The sequence below is a fragment of the Leopardus geoffroyi genome, chromosome D4 (genome assembly GCF_018350155.1).
Source record: "Leopardus geoffroyi isolate Oge1 chromosome D4, O.geoffroyi_Oge1_pat1.0, whole genome shotgun sequence".
In the NCBI taxonomy this organism is placed as follows: Eukaryota; Metazoa; Chordata; class Mammalia; order Carnivora; family Felidae; genus Leopardus; species Leopardus geoffroyi.
In genome coordinates, this window is record NC_059342.1 from 2,977,918 (window position 1) to 2,994,755 (window position 16,838).

The window sequence follows — 16,838 nt, forward strand, 5'->3', positions numbered from 1 at the left end:
TCTTCCTGGCTTGTGGACGGCTGCCTTCCCTCTGCGTGCTCACAATCGGAGGGAGAAAGAGGGCAGGCCCTCCGGGCTCTTGTTGTTAGGGCACTAATCCTAATGGGGACCCGCACTCGAGACCTAGTCGCCTCCTGATCCCATCATGGGCAGGATTCAGGCTTTCACTAGGAATTTTGGGGACACAGTTCAGCCCACAGCACCCCCTATGCAGGCAGTGGCCCTGGTGCCGTCAGCGATGGGAGCCATCACGACGCCGGCCGGTCAGCTATTGAGAGCAGCATAGGGCCTTCGTGAAAGGGTGATTGTGCGTTTAGTTGGCGAATGGAATCGCTTTAAGAACAACCAGCTGAGAACCCCACCCTCCGGCACAACGGTTGTGTTCTACACTGACGACATTCATCAGGACTTGCTCAGTTGAACCCAATTCAAATAAGGCTTTTTAAAAATAGAGGAATGTGTTGGCTCGTGTGACTGGGAAGTCTTTAGCATCAGGTGAGGCTGGATCCAGGTGGTCAAATGGTATCACCATTCTCTCTCTCTCTCTCTCTCTCTCTGTTGCTCTTGGCCTTATTCTGGGCCAGACTTTCTCCACGTGGAAGCAAGATGGCCCCCCTTTGACTCCCACCTCAAGGGGTCCTTTCAACCATCTTCCTCCAGAAAGAGAGAGGGGTTTTCCGGCTCACCTTCCAGAGAAGATGATGATTGGGCTGGTATGAATGATGGCCAGACTCCCAGCCAATCACTGTGGCCAGAGGGCGGGCACTCTGCCCATCAGGGCCAGTGCTGCACAAACCACACGGATGGGGAGGAATGGTGATAGAAGGGCAAGGGAGGACTCCCCACAAAAGTCACCCCGAGTGCTGCACTCCCAGCACGCTGTAGGGACGGTTGTGTCCGTAAGGACAAGTCCACATCCTCACACGAACTGGACGCTCTTGATAGCTTCCTGGGAACTTTCTGCTATAGGTTCTCATCATATTTTCAGCAGAAAATGGACCCTTCTTTCACGTATCCAAAAGAAGCCATACAATGGGGGGCGGTGGATGTTTCAGGTGTAAAGTCATGGGCTCGTCTACTCTGTCCTCTATCTCCGCGGATGCCGATCTTTCTGAGATCTATCAAGGAGCAAATTGTCCTCTGTCACAGTATGGAGAGCGCGCTGCACGCACCCTTTGAGGCCGCGGTAATTTACAAGTTACGTGCACACATTCTCCCCGTGTTTCTAATCCTCTGCCTTCCACCTGTCGGGACCTGCCTCCCCCTCGCCCTCACTTCCAATCCAGCAGCCTGAGACCCTGTAAATCGCCAGCCCGGACTTCTCTGCATGTTGAACCCACAGGCTCAAAAGGAAGACCAGGGCGCCTGGGGGGCTCAGCCGGTTAATCATCCCGCTTCGGCTCAGGTCACTATCTCACAGTTCGTGGGTTCGGGCCCCGCGGCGAACTCTGTGCTGACAGCTCAGACCCTGGAACCTTCTTTGGGTTCTGTGTCTCCCTCTCTCTGCCCCTCCCCTGCCCTAAAAAAAATAAATAAACACTTAAAAAAGAGAGAGAGAGAGAGAGAGAGAGAGAGAGACCAACAGGCTGCCCCTACAGAATGGAACACAGAGGAGAGTTTGGGCGTGTTATTTCTGTCTTCCCGACAGGCCCACGGGTCTGGAAGGGCCCTGTCCCCGCTGCTGGCTGGCTGGGTGGTCGTGTGCAGGTGACCCGCCCGGGCTAATTCCACATCCATAACGAGGAGGCAGGTCCACCTTGCCGGGGGGAGTCTGCAGCTCAAGGGGGCACACACACAAAATGAGGGGACAGACTCCCAGCCTGTCCCCCGCACTCGCTTCCGCGCCAGAAGCAGGAGACAAGGGAACCAGGATGGCTTCCTGTAGTCTCAGTCTGACACCTGCACCCACGTGCCCGACACCAGACAACATGACAGGTGTGCACCAGCTGGGCCAACAGCTCCCCGTCCCCTTACCCCCGAGGCTCCCGCGTCATCGCCTCCCTGTAGGGCTGCTTCCCAGCCCTTCTCTGCGGGGCTTAGAACCAGCACGCTCTTCTCCTGTTACCACACACTTCATCTGCTTGGAGTTTATCAAATCCTAAGACTCTCAGTATGGGGGGGGGGGGGAGTGGGGGGCGTCTGTTGCCAGGGAAACCATGCGGATGCCTGCTCAGCCAGCCCCCGGCTCAGCTCCGGCTCTCACCATCCCTGCGGCTGTGAAGGTCGACCCTGCCACCTCCTCCCCTGCCACGTGCCTCTGTTCCTCTCCAAAGCCTGCTGACCCGTGGGCCTTTCTCTGGGTCCTGCTGAGTGACCCTTTCCGAGTTAACTCAAGGACGCTCCTCCCTCGGTCAGCACAGTGAGTCCCCTTCTGATACACCCCGCCTGGCTGGACGGGCCCAGAATCTCTCACCGGGTAGAGTCCAGTCAATTTAGTTCCCTGCCTTCCCAACTAATGAAAGTTACTGAAGTCTGACCTCTCAACACACAGGCTGTTCCTGGAAAAGTCAAAGACTGCCGATGATAGAAGGAAAAAGTTAAAAGTAAGACCGCTCCCAGTGCATCTACACGCTTGATGCCTCTTTTGCTTGAGATGAGAAGCTTTTCCGCTCTGTGTCATCAGAGCGTCGGAAAATAGGGGAGTGCCAGCTTCCAGAAGGAGAGCCCCGCGTCCACGGGGCGGGGGTGGTGGAGGGGGGCACGGCCGGGGACTCCAGGCGCTACGCCAACCTGCCCTCTGGCCTTGAGCCCAAGGGTCAGCTCGGGAAGTCACTCGGAGAAATCCACTCTTTTTGAAAGTTGCTTCTCCCCAAGGGGGGAAAAAACCCCAACTCATTAAATGGACACGCATGGTAGACGCATTATGCAAATTAATAATCCAGGTTTGAAAAACGTCAGCTGCCGACTTTTAGTTCTGGAACACGACGACACTGCCCCCCTTCTCTAAATGCAGCTCAAATTCCGGAAACGACTTAACGGACGATGAAAAGGACAAAGGACACAGCTGGGTGTGAGCGGGGGTGGCCCCGGGAGCTCCGTGGATTCTCTTGTGTCTCCCACGGGGCCCGGAAGGGGGGCCAGGACAGACGCCAGGAAAGCCCACTCTGTGGCCAAAGGACCAGGAAAGGAGAAGCCCACCGGACCGAGTGGGGACCCCAACAGGGACCCGTGGAAGGACGACGTGCAGTTTCATGAATCGTTCCGTATTAACGACAACAACAAAAATTAGGAGAGCTCTCCAAACAGGAGGGAACCGGCAACGGAAGCGAGCTGGGACCTTCCTTCAGAAATGAAAAAAAGAGCAACAGAAGGGCTAAAAATAGAGGTGTGCATAATAGACCGCCGTTCACCTCACGAGTTCTGTAATTATATTTTGTGCTGAAGTAAAGCACCATCTGATGTGGTGCTCGGTGCGGGCGGAGGGAACAGTCGAGACAGTTATACTTAGAGACCGTGTTGGGCGGGAAACACCTGTCGTGCCCCCGCTCGCAGCCGCCTCCCCCAGTGCCGCCTGGGCCCTCCGCTCTCATCCCGAGCATCCCCGCCGGGCCTTCCTTCCTATCCGTAGGTGGGGGGGGGGGGGGGCGGGGTGTGGTGGACGTGATGGGGTGAGGAGCTCCCACGGCCAGCTCAGGGGGCCGCACAGGGAGCTCCCCGTGACTCATGCCTCGGGGGGGGGGGGGCAGCATCATTACCTTGGGCCAGGGCCCTTCCTGAAATGCGACCCTCTCAGTGGCCAGGGCACAGCATGCAGTCAGTCCCCACCTCCCCTTCAGCCGGGTGCCCTGGTGCAATGAACAACCCACCTGACAGCCCATGGTGGCTCCGTCCTGAGAAAGATCCAGGCTCTGGCGCACCTCATCACTTGATGTCCGGAGAAACCGCAGCTAAAGATTGCACCCCGAGGCGCGCGCGGCCCCTGCTGCCCGTCTCCTCGACTCTTCTTCTCCAGAAGACGGGCTTTGCAAAGCCCTGGGCACGGCCGACACCTGCCTGCCAGCCACCTGCATCTCCTGGGCTCTAAGCCCCTCGGTGACTGCATCAGCACCTGCTGTCTCTGAAATTTCAGGGAGAGAAGCCCTTTGCACACAAAGTCCCCAGGATGGACCCTGTTCTCACTTTGTTGGATCGTGGCTAGATTGTCCTTTCTTCACTGTGCTCATAAGATTACTAAGCACTTGAGCAGTGCCTGGGGCTCAGTCGGTTAAGCATCCGACTCTTGATTTCGGCTCAGGTCATGATCTCACGGTTCGTGGGTTCGAGCCCCGCGTCAAGCTCTGTGCTGACATCTCAGAGCCTGGAGCTTGCTTCGGATTCTGTGTCTCCCTCTCTCTCTGCCCCTCCCCTGCTATGCTCAGTCTCTCTCTCTCTCTCTCTCTCTCAAAATAAATAAATATTGAACATTTTTTTAATTAGTTGAATATTTGTTTTCCGTATTGCTAAAGGATACGTATACCCGTGCGTGAAACGTTGCCGGAACACAGGCTCTGCTCTCGGCAGGTGCCGGGACACCTGAGCCCGGCCCCTGCAGGGATGGAAATGCCTCGACATCTCCCTGAGGGAACAGAGTTTTCCAAAATCACTAGAATGAAAATACAAGCCAACCCCAGAAAGCAAGGGTTGGATTTCAAGAATCTGTACTTATTTTTTAATAAACAACCTTGTAAAAACCGTGCTTTGTCTCTGTGTTTAATGACGTGTGCCCCCACAAAGGTGGATGGCAAAGAAAACCGGCAATTTGGGAAAGGCTAGTCCAGGGGAGCGGTGGGAGTTAGAGGGGGCTGCAGTGCAACACTGCCCCAACATCACACTTGAAGATGTTCGAAATGGTTTTCTCCAAACTTTAGGAGACGATCTTTTGTCTTATTTACAAGGTGGCTTAGCTGGTTAAGCATCCGACTCTCCGTCTCACCTCGGGTCATGGTCTCCCAGTTTGTGAGTTCGAGCCCCGTGTTGGGCTCTGTGCTGATAGTGCACAGACAGTGCTTGGGATTCTCTCTCCTTCTCTCTCTTTCTCTGCCCCTCTTCTGCTCCCCCCCCCCCCAATAAATAAACATTTAAAAGAAAAGATTTTTGTGATACAAAGAATTTTTAATTCATCATCTCACCTTGTGAATGAACGGGGTGGGGGGGGGGACCGTCACGGAAATGAAGAGGAAAGAAGGGACATTTCCACCCCGTGGGGACAAGTCCTAACCACGGATTCAGGGACCAAGCAAGGAAAGTCACATGTCTTTTACATGCTACCTACACAGGATGAATTTTATGTGGATCACGTTTATTTTTAACATTTGCTTCTTTTTTCCCAAACCACACGCTAACCTCGGGCTTAAAAGAATGTTTTTTCGAAGTACAAATCATTCAGAAAGCTATTTGCTGCAACGTATTCTAAGGCTGTTACATGGCGCCTGTTTTCGAAATTCTTCGAGAAAACCATTTGTTTTATATTTTTAAAGCATTGTTGAGAATGGTTTTACTAACGTTCTCGTTACGAGGGGGAAAAAAACAACAAAACCCCGAGCCTGCAAAGTAGTGCGATTACTGGCGAGACATGTGGACTGTTTGGCCCGCTTGGAGCAGCATTGCACCCGTGTCCAAATGCACGCTGATTTTAGGCCCCCAATTACATTTTGGTAGAAGCAGCAGCGGGGGGAAGAGCCCCTTCTTACGTCTCTGCTGCTGTTTCTTTTTTTTTTTTTTAACATTTATTTATTTTTGAGACAGAGAGAGACAGAGCATGAATGGGGGAGGGTCAGAGAGAGGGAGACACAGGGTCGGAAACAGGCTCCAGGCTCCGAGCCATCAGCCCAGAGCCCGACGCGGGGCTCGAACTCACAGACCGTGAGATCGTGACCTGAGCCGAAGTCAGACGCTTAACCGACTGAGCCACCCAGGCGCCCCTCTGCTGCTGTTTCTAAGCCTCAGTGCATGCCGCCCGCCCACAGCCGATTAAGGCCGTATTTCGCCGAGATCTGACTGCCCGTTTCTTCCCTTAGAGCACCTTCATCTTGAAACGTCACCGCTCCCGTCACCGGACAGAGCGGCCTGGGAAACGTGCTGGCGGCAGACCCCTTCTGCAGGTGCGACGGGCTCGCGGCCCTCGGTCCCCCCCAGGAGACGGACGGCACAGCCCACACTGCTTTCCCACCCCACGCGCCTTCCTAGCAGCTGTGACGTCGTGGGGTTCGTTCATTCAAATGCCGCACGGCCACACGGACGGCTGGAATGAAATAACGGCTCCCAGGTGGTCGTCACACGCCTGGTCACACGGACGCTTCAGTGGTGCCGAAGCCGAGCGGGGCCGCTCCCTGGCTCCCTTGGGGGAATCCGGCTCTGGTCCGCCACCACGCTTGGCTCCCTCCCAGCCCACAACGGGGGAGACTAAAATGCAAACTCCCCGCTGGAGCCTTCCTTCCATGGCGACACGGGGTCTGCACGCTCGCTCATCAGGGACGTCATTCGAGACCCTGGGGTGCCGTTACACCACCACGGGACTGTTCATGGCAGCCGCACGCCGCACAACACCACATCGCAGCCCGGCTGGTGGTGTTCCCGTTACAGAGCTCCACTTGCCCGTCCGTGTGGCCGGACGTGGGCTCAGTCTTCCCTGTCCTTCCGCGTCTGCTGGAAGGGCAGCTGCCCCGGCAGAGGTTAATACAGGGGCTGGTGACCTACAGCCCACAGGCCACAGGCAGTCACCTGCCTGATCCTTGCAAATAAACGTTTATTTAACACAGTCCTGTCCCTCGTGTGCATACTGTCTACTGCACTCCATGACAGCGGAGTTGAATGGCTGGGACAGATGAGACCCAGCAGATTCCCCGCCTGGCCCTTTACAGCAGAAGCTTGCCAGCCCCTGAGTGAGCCGGCTCCCCTTCGCCTCAGTTTCCCGTGTTCTGAGTTAGCCGGAGTCAGTCACACAAAGCTCTCACGATGCCGCCTGGCACGCAGTAAAACCCTCCACGAGTGACCATGGAAGGAACCGGGGAGAGGGAAGCTGGCACGTTTCCCATCTCTTACAACTGAATGTGAATCTACGATGATCTCGACGTGGACGTTTTCGTAATGCCCCCGTGTTCGTAGCGGTGTCATTCACGGCAGCCAAGAGGACTGTTCACGGGGTCCACGGACGGATGGACGGACAAATAAAACATGCTGGGCACACAGATGGAATACTATTCAGCCTATGAAGGAAGCAGATCCCGACACCGGCTGCCGCGCGGACGAACCCTGAGGACAGCACGCTGCACGGGACAGGCCAGTCGCGGAAGGACAAGTACTATGCGACCCCCCTGGTCCGAGGTCCCCAGAGTCATCAAAGTCATAGAGACGGGGAGCGGATGGTTTCCAGAGATGAAGAAGTTCTGGGGATGGACGGTGGCCGCCCAGCCGCGTGCAGAGACGTGAGGCTGCCGAACTGGATGCTTAAAGGCGGCCGAAATGATAGATGTTATGGTATGCGCATCTCGCCACAATGCGACTTTGTTAAGCTTCATCAAAAAGCCAACGAGACCACTAGCTTACACGAAGGACGACGGGAAATGACTCAGGGGCTCACACAGCTGGGAAGCCACAGGGCGGGTCTGCGTTCCCAGCGTGGCTGGTCCAGGGCTTCAGGGCTTCAGGCAGGGCGTACCCGCTCCCTCCTGGGTCTGCCGCCCGCCCTGGAGTCACATCTGTGTGTCTGTCTCAGGTCCGCCCGCCTGCTCCCTGCAGTCGGGAGCGAAGACGCCCAGCGCCATGTCCAGAGAGAAGCGTGGCACGCCATCTCCCCCAGTCCCGGCGACGGCGTTGGTTGGCCGGTCTGGACTCGGGCCGCACGTCGGCCGGGGGGCGTGGGGCTGGCCGGCGATGCCCAGGATCACGGGGAAGGGACTGGGATCCGCGTCCGGAAGGAAGGGCTGCCGGCACCTCCACCCCAGGGACATCAGAATCGTACTTGTCTGTGACGGCATCTTAGTCGCAAGGGACTGGTCCCGGAACAGATGAATCCTGGAGCACCCGGAAAGGAGCAAAGCTGTATGCATTTATGGAAGCAATGCTGTGGTGATAACTAAATCAGTAAGACTGTGTAGTATTAAGATGATGTATTAGGAGGAAGATGAGAACTTGTAATCAGTGGAGGTGAAGACAGTGGCTTGGAATTAGGAACCAAATCTTTCTGTGCTTTAATAGCATGTATTTCTGCGGCATTTGGGCAGGAAGCTTCGTTTCTGGGTTTTATTTTTTCATATTTATTTATTCTTGATGGTGGGGCGGGGAGGGGGCAGAGAGAGAGAGACACAAAATCCAAAGCAGGCTCCAGGCTCCAAGCTGTCAGCACAGAGCCCGACACGGGGCTCGAACCCACGAACCGTGAGATCATACCTGAGACCAGGTCGGACGTTTAACTGACTGAGCCGCCCAGACGACCCGGAATCTTCATTTCCTTTTTTTTTTTTTTTTTTTTTAATTTTTTTTCATTTTAATTATTTATTTTTGATAGAGAGAGACAGAGCACAAGCAGGGGAGGGGCAGAGAGAGAGGGAGACACAGAATCCGAAGCAGGCTCCAGGCTCCGAGCTGTCAGCACAGAGCCCGACGAGGGGCTCGAACTCACAAACAGCGAGATCATGACCTGAGCTAAAGTTGGATGCTTAACCGACTGAGCCACCTCTTCATTTCCATGAAGATTCTCCTCGTAGCTATTCTAGAAGGCCTCCCTGAAACAGTCTGTGGTGAGGGATGAGCTAGGACACTTGTGTACGTGGAGCACTTCCCAAGCGCGGCGAAGGGTGGAGGGCGGCGGCCTTGGCTGGCTCGGAGTCAGACGGAGCCCGTGTGGTTCACACTTTATCCAGAGCGAGGGTGTGCGCAGGTGAGGGCGGTGCGTCCAGAAGGTCCCCGGGCAGCTGGGGTGTGCGTCCTGGTACCGAGGGCCCCGGGCAGAGTCCGGAACCGACCCTTGGCACCCTCCTGGCTGTGCTGCTCTGTGCCCACTGCTCCTCCCCAGAACTCTGCCTAATACCTTGAATCACACTGGCTCGCGTGGCTTCCTTGTCTGCAAGACGAGACAGACCCTTGAGGGTCCCGATTCCCGGCCTGGTTGCAGACAGCAGCGTCAGGAGAGTGGTCCCAGGGGCGACGATTACCTCAGTCACCGTTAGCCATATGGGCACGTGAATCTAGAATCATCTAGACTCGGGGCACTTCTCCCCAGCTGTAATCCTGACCTTCCCGGGGCAGAGGGCACGGGCGCCTCACGGGCCTCCTTCCTCTGGAATGAGCCTGGGCGATTCAGGGACAGTCACCACGGGGTTCCCCGCCAGCAGACTCGACCTGGTGACACGTGTCATCCCGCCAGCTCCCAACCCCCACCGCAAAGGTTTTTGAAACCCAGGGTTCTCCCCCCGGGGCCGTGTGCCTGTGCCAGTCCGGGAGCTTCACTGCCTACGTGCCGGGTCTGGAACGGTCAGCCGGTGCCCCCCGAAGGCACCACTCCCTGTGCCCCCACATCCCTCCCTTACCACCGTGTCTGCATTGTGACAGCCCCAAACACTCGTGGAAAGCACTTTAAAAGTGTCAAGTCAATTGTTGGTGACAGAGTCCGTCAGGAAAAAGCGTGTCGTTTTCGCTTTCTGACGCTGGTCACCTCTCTTTTAAGTGTTTTAGGTTTTCCTCCACTTTACTTATCTGTGCCATCTAATCACATTCCCTATTCTCCCAGATCAGACCTGTTGTAAATTTGCTTCCTGTTTTCGGAAGAGGAAGCATCCACAAACAAAGCAGAGATGTTCCTAACGAGAGTCTGAGGCCCCAGCACCTTCGTTGGCAAAATCTTTTCCCGGGACAGAAGATATAGGGGCAAGGGCTGTGTTCTTGCCCCCCCGAATCCTTCCCCACATACCCTGGGAGGGCAAGGCCAGAGGCCCCTGCGGTGCGGGCCAAGTTCAAGTTCAGCCTTCAGGCCAGCCTTCAGCCCGGCCCCTCCCCTTCCCCGTCAGGCCAGGCCCCGCTTCTCACCCACACGCTTCGTGGAGACACCTCATCTGCACGAGGCAAGTCAGAGCCACACGTCAGTGAGCCGCGACCCAGGGCAGGACAGGCAGAGCATCGTGGAACACGCTTGCGTGACCTCCCGGGGTCTCACCGGGACCTTGGGCATTGCTTCACGCCGGAGCCCCATGGACCCAAACCTCGGCAGGTAACAGGTCCCTGGTACCAAGGACCGTTCCCGTGTCGACCCCGAAGTCCCGTCCCTGCTGTCCTCTGTCCTAGGTGAACTCGGTCAGCTGGCCACCCTACTTACCTTCAGTGGGCGCCAGATGAAGCCAGATTTGAGACCCTCAGAAAGTGCACACAATATTCCTAACAGGCAAAAGTAATTGGTGTCATTAGAGGATTAGCAATGGACGAGAGGCCGAGGGGCCCAACCACTCAAGCTCCTGTCCTTTATCTGGTGCTGGTGACTCAGAGGGTCATCTGTGAAGGTGCTCGGAGCCTGGTCTGTGTGTGCAACACACTTCGGTACAGGCGGACGGACAGGGGAATGGAGAGACAGATGGGGAGACAGCGAGGTGGATGGGGGGACAGGAGGCAGAGGGACAGAGAGAGACAGACGGGGACAGAGAGACAGAGGGGACAAGAGGTGGACATGGGATGGAGGGACAGAGAGGGGGACAGAGAGGTGGGCAGGGGGACAGAGAGATAGACGGGGGGTGGACAGAGAGAGATGGAGATGGAGGGAAAGAATGAGAAATAGAAACAGAGAGAGAAAGAGACAGAGGGAGACAGAGGGACAGAAACAGATGATGCATGCAAGGATGGATGGATGGATGGACAGATATGAATTTACAGCCAACTTCTTCAGTCACCCCAGTGATTAAAAAATACCTTCTGCACATGTAACCTGGGGCCGGCACGGTGCTGACATCAGAAATCAGAGGGAGTGTGAAGAGGCCTGGTCGTCAGAGGCTCTTGGTCAGCCGGGGGCCGTCCTTCACTAGACCAGCAAATAGGTTGCATTTCAACAGCACTACCAGGCTCGATAAGCACGGGGATGCCCGTGCTACCAAAACGGGGCAGGACAATATTGTCAATGTTGCAATCATCCGCATTTCCAATGACTCCTCCTGATATTTACATGTAGTGGAACCTGGTAGAGAGTTCTTTATTGTAAGAATATGGGTATTCCTGTAAATACATCAAATTGTATTCGCACAAATGTCGCAAGTCGGTGAGGTTGAGGCCTGGGGTTGCCCAGCTGAGCTCCCTTACGTCACTGAGCATGCTCTGTACTAAGTCTAGGAACAATGGGACCATACCTCATCTGGAGGGACTGAAGAAGTGATGTGGGAGTTGAGATCTAAAAAGCCTGACTGGGGAGGAGTGTTTCTGGAAGCGGGAGTGCCACGTGCAAAGGCCCTGTGGCCAGAGGGGCTAGGAGTGTGGGAAGCACTTAATGAGGCCAAGTGGCTGGAGAGCAGAGAGAAGGGGGAGAGTAGAACAGATCCCGGAGGCCAGCAGGGCAAGCCACGTAAGGCCTCCACGGACACGGAAGGATCTGGGCCCTGTTCCTATGTGGAAGTCTCTGAAGGCTTTTGAGCAGGGAGTGATGTGGTCTCCATGCTCTGTGTAGACATAGACCAGGGACACAGAGAGGATTCAAGGAGCCTGGCGGGAGGTGAGTGCCCCAGACCACAGTCTCCTGCTTCCGCAGAGCGGGGTGTGACCCAGAAGCGGAGTAAAGGGGGCGGGGCTCCGGGAGGCTCTCCGACCCAGAGTGGCACCTGATCCCCGGCTCGCCCCACGGGAGGAACAGCCAGGCCCAAAGCCCCATCTGGGGCGCCCGAAGGTGGGAAGACAGATTGCAGCATCACCACAGACACTCGGGACCGAGACGTGAAGGGTATGTGTCTGGGAGGACCTGTCGGGCACACCTCAAAACTGTATCTGCGGAAGAGAGGACGCGCGGTGACTGGGATGAGGCTCCTCTGTAAGTGACAGACCCCACACCTGTCTGCTCCCCCGGGTAGACGCTGATTTCTCTCGCAGGGTGGAAACACCCATCTTCCAGAAACAAGGAGAAATGACTAAAGACGGCAAGGCGAGCAGGTTGCTGCGTCCTAAGGAACTCTTCACGAGGACCCGGAGCCACGTGACCACGGGTAGCTGCAGGGCATGCTGGGAAATGTGGTCTTTCCTCCGAGCAGCCGCGAGCCCCCCAGACTCCCCTCCCGAGAGAACAGACGGCCGGCGGTGATGAACCCCGATCTGGTACCGCGCCCTGTGATCCCGCGGCGTTTCAGATACCCTGCAGAGATAGCAACGTTTAAATCCTGGGGATGATTTAGATCATCTCCTTTGGTTCATTTCAACGTTTTCAAAACATTCCCAATAGTTCATGATCACCCACGGTGCATTCTAATTCTGGATTTCATCTACCTCTGTCCAACGTTCTCCAAGTTTAAAAATAGTATCGATAAAATGTTTAAGAAGTATTGTCAACTAAACGTTGGTACTGAATTCTCTACTCTTCACGATACGCATATCAATCAAGAATGTATAACACAGTAATTAATGTACCACCATCCTGCTGGCAGTCATTCACGATCATTCTAAATGGTAGGAGTTTTTGAAGCGTGTTTATTTTAGCCTTAATGCTGCTCCAAATTCCTCTCAGTAGCTCCATCTGCTAATCGAAATTTTGTTTTAAGAAACCATGGTAACACATGTTTTGCCATAACACAGTGTGGAGGAATGAATTCCAGGTTCTTTGGGCAAAATCAAGCCTTGTGTAAAACACAAATGAAATAAAATTATCGGGAGAGGTAGTTCTGAAGACGCCCCGCTCGGGTGTTTTACGCTGGGCGGACCTTTACTAAACACGTTTCTCAGCTTGGGTTAAGTGAGTTGAGTTCATCACACTCTTTCATTTGTGGACTAGAATTAGGACCAGTCTGTGCAGGAAGCTTCTCTTGTTCCGCTGTCCCCTCCAGCCCCTTCTGCGGTTCCCTGGTCCGTGTTGCAGTGGTGCTCACCGTGCTCCCATGAGGTTGTCCTGTTGTGGTGGTGGTGGGGTGTGTGTGTGTGTGTGTGTGTATTTGAGGTACATAAATGGTTCTGTGTGTGTGTGTGTGTGTGTGTGTGTACTTGAGGTACATAAATGGTTCTGTACCTTCTCCCTCTGGATCCCCTCCCCAACACCTTGGTATTTTAGCGCTATCCATGAATCTCTGAGCACACCCCAATGCCATTGTGATCATGCACCCTCCCCAAGGTCGGCGTGTGGGATGCACCAACACCCTGCTGTGCCCCATGGCCATGAGCACTGGGCACGTGTCCCCTTCTCAGCCTGCATGGGCATTCCCGGGGGGTCTCACAGACAACGCCAACATACCCCTTTTCAGTAGTATCCATTCAGATGAAAACTTATCCACTAGGGTGACCGCAGGGAGGTTAATGAAGAGCTCATGTGACCATCTGGCCTGGAACCATGGGGCTGTGACAGAGAAGCTGTTCCCACCCCTGTCCATAACCACGGAGAACCATGGGTCTGGTGACAAGGGAGCCTGGCCCATCTCTGTCTCTGCGCAGCAAGAACCACAGGTGGGGTGACGGAAGAGCTGTGCCCACCTGTGTCCCCATGCCTCCGGGGGTGGGGGTTCTGTGAAGAGGGCCACCTTGGCAGAAGCATGGTCACCAGCAGAGGGACACAGGCAGCCCGATCCCTCACCTGCTTCCCACCCGTCAGATCTTCCCCCGGGGGGCCCATCAGAGGGCAGGGGGCAGGACCTGGTGTAGTCATCACACACAGTTGGGGACCCCACCAGGAGCCAATGGAAGGTCGTGGCGCCGCCGTGCTCTAAGCCGGAGTCCATCCTGTCAATACGAATTCAAGTCACCCCAAAGCACTACACGCACGCGGCTCCTGAGAGGCCGCCCCCACTGACATCAGATCTCTCAGAGTCGTAGGTTGACGTTTAACATTTATGGTTCCACAGCAAGTAGATAACCTTCCTGCCGATCCGACCCTGAAAACCAGGTGTAAACAATGTGAAATGTCGCTCGTCATCTGGGTTTGAAGGAGTGTCTGTCACGAGTCTGTAGTCACTGTCTTAAGGATATTTTTCTGTTTTGTGTGTGTTTGGTCTAAAAATATAATAATACTGAGGCTCTGCTCCAGACCAATGAAATCAGGATGTCTAGGGCTGAGGCCTGGCATTGGTGTGACAGAGACTGCATCGTGTGCACACGGGCGCACGTGTGTGTGCACACGTTTGTGTGTGCGTGCGCTCATGCGTGCGTGTATGCCCTCATTTTTAAACCTCAAAGGGAAAAATATGTAACTTCTGGAAGTGTTCAGTGGCCCCGAGTGGCCATCAGAGGCCCCCTGGAGCAGAACAAGGTCGGAAAGGAGGGCCTGACCGGGTGCCGAGCGTCTCCTCCCTGCAGCCCTTGTCCTACGCCGAATCGCTGCAGGTGACGACGGCCACCCCAGAGTGAAGGGAGGGGACAGAGGTGGCCTGACCACGCGGGCACGGGCGGCCTGGCTCTGCGCGTGGGCTGCCGGGCCACACGTGGAGGACGCTCCCTGCCCCGCGGGGAATGAAGACAATTTCAATTCTCATTGTTTGAGGTGTCCAATTAGGACTGTGGCCCAGACCTCCAGGCAGATGGAAACAGCTCCGCGCGTGGTGGCCCCGTGGGGACGTAACAGCCTGGACACAGAACTGAAATCCGTTCCTCGTAGAGCCTCAATGAGTTTTCTCAGGTGAGCTGATTCGCTTGATCTTTTTGAACTCACTGCATTTCAGCGGACTCAGACTGCTTTTAAAACAAGTAACTCGGGGTGCCTGGGGGGCTTGGTTGGTAAAGCGTCCGACTTCCTCTCAGGCCGTGGTCTCGCGGTTTGCGGTTTGAGCTCCGCGTGGGGCTCCGTGCTGATGGCTCAGAGCCTGGAGCCTGCTTCCAGTTCTGTGTCTCCCTCTCTCTGTGCCCCTGCCCCACTCCCACTCTGTCTCTCTGTCCCTCAAAAGTAAGTAAAACATTAAAAAATAAATTAAGGGGCGCCTGGGTGGCTCAGTCGGTTAAGCGTCCGACTTCAGCTCAGGTCATGATCTCACGGTCCGTGAGTTCGAGCCCCGCGGCGGGCTCTGTGCTGAGGCTCAGAGCCTGTGCTCAGAGCCTGGAGCCTGCTTCCGATTCTGTGTCTCCCTCTCTCTCTGCCCCTCCCCCATTCATTCTCTGTCTCTCTCTGTCTCAAAAATAAATAAACGTTAAAAAAAATTTTTTTTAAAAATTAAAAAGCAATGATCTTTTTGGAGTGCCTGGGTGGCTCAGTCGGTTGAGCTTCTAACTCTTTATTTCGGCTTGGGTCATGATCCCAGAGTCGTGGGATCCAGCCCAGTGTCAGGCTCCCTGCTAAGCATGGAGCCTGAGTAAGATTCTCTCTCTTTCTCTCTCTCTCGCTCTCTGCCCTCCCCCCACTTGTGCACATGCTCATGCTCTCTCTCTCAAAAAGTAAAAAACAAAAACAAAAAACCAAACATCCTTTTAAAAATCCAAAACCTGGGGCGCCTGGGTGGCACAGTCGTTAAGCATCCGACTTCAGCCAGGTCACGATCTCGCGGTCCGTGAGTTCGAGCCCCGCGTCGGGCTCTGGGCTATTGGCTCGGAGCCTGGAGCCTGTTTCCGATTCTGTGTCTCCCTCTCTCTCTGCCCCTCCCCCGTTCATGCTCTGTCTCTCTCTGCCCCAAAAATAAAATAAACGTTGAAAAAAAAAAATCCAAAACCAACTTTCTTGCCTACAAGTGGCAGTCCAACCTCAGGGGAGTAAGTCAGGCCAGCCTTGTGTCCCCAGCCCGCAGAGCTCTGGGGGTTGTTGTTCCGCGGGCTCCTGGAAGAAGCGTCCATGATATACATGCCCTGCACCAGGCCTGGGCGAGACACCTTCTTGCACTCGGTCTTCTTAACTCTCCTGAAGGCCCTGAGATGCAGCCACTGTTATCATCTTGCAGCGAAGGAAAGGGAGACCAGCTCATTGCCTTGACCTGACGTCCCACCTCGAGCCAGGGCTGGACCCGAGTCCAGAACATTCCAGGCCAAGCCAGGTGCTTCCCCAGCCCCAAGGACGCCCACAGTCCGGCCCCTAGACTGCTTCCTCACCTAGTAAGTGTGATCACGGGCCCGGACCTCGAGACGGAGAGTGCCCTGTGCCCAGGTGGGGTCAGCCTGGCTCAGGAGTCCTTAAAGGAGGAGAGCACTTCCAACAGGGAAGGGGTGGAGGAGGGCGGGAGCCTAGGACGACCTGGCAAGCTGGCTCTGGAGATGGAGGGAGGAGGTCAGAGCCAGAGAGCACAGGTGACCTCTAGAAGTCAGAGGAGGCGGGGGAACGGGTTCTCCCCAGAGCTCCCAGGGAGGCTCACAGCCTGGGACCCGGATGCACCTCTAATCCTGTGATCCCTTTCCCCCTCTTCTGGGGGGCCCTAGAAACCGAGCACTCACCTCCAGCTTCTAGGAGGAGGCTCCCCTTTCCTTCTGGGTGGAGAGAGCCCACGAGGACCCCACACTGGCTCCCCAGCAGGGCAGTGAAGGTTAGTTTCCTTCCCCACTCGGATGGCCTGAGCACAGCCTGCTCTCTGCATGCAGGGGTGGGGGCCAGGGAGCACCCGTGGTGGAAGTAAGAAGGCTGGGCAGCCCAGGAGCCAGACACGGGAGGGATGCCCCAGCAGAGAGAGACAGTCCTACGGTCATCTGGGACTTGCGACCAAGCTAGGTGCTGGGCTACCCCGGAGGCGGGGTGCAGGGAGAGCCCCCGGATGCTGGCGGATGGGGAGCTGGGGCTTCTTCCTGCAGAG